Source organism: Myxocyprinus asiaticus, chromosome 28 (genome assembly GCF_019703515.2).
Source record: "Myxocyprinus asiaticus isolate MX2 ecotype Aquarium Trade chromosome 28, UBuf_Myxa_2, whole genome shotgun sequence".
Lineage (NCBI taxonomy): Eukaryota > Metazoa > Chordata > Actinopteri > Cypriniformes > Catostomidae > Myxocyprinus > Myxocyprinus asiaticus.
In genome coordinates this window covers 44952249-44952558 of record NC_059371.1, presented here as the reverse complement: position 1 = coordinate 44952558, position 310 = coordinate 44952249, and positions in this window count along the sequence as shown.

The window sequence follows — 310 nt, the reverse complement described above, 5'->3', positions numbered from 1 at the left end:
TTGAGTATATGAATTTGGAGTCGTATGGATGACGTTTATACTGACTGTCTGGGATTTCTGAAGCTTCAAATGTTCAGGTCTCCATTCACTTGCATTTTAAGGACCTACTGAGCTGAGATATTTTACTATTTTCTTCAAATGTGTTCTAGTGAAGAAAGAAAGTCAAACACACCTGGGATATCATGAGGGGGAGTAAATAATGAGAGAATTTTCATTTTTGGGTGAACTGTCCCTTTAAGAATTGAACTGCTGTGAATGTTTATATTTGGTATTTCAGATATCAATAAATTAAAGAGTGATTAAAGTTGTC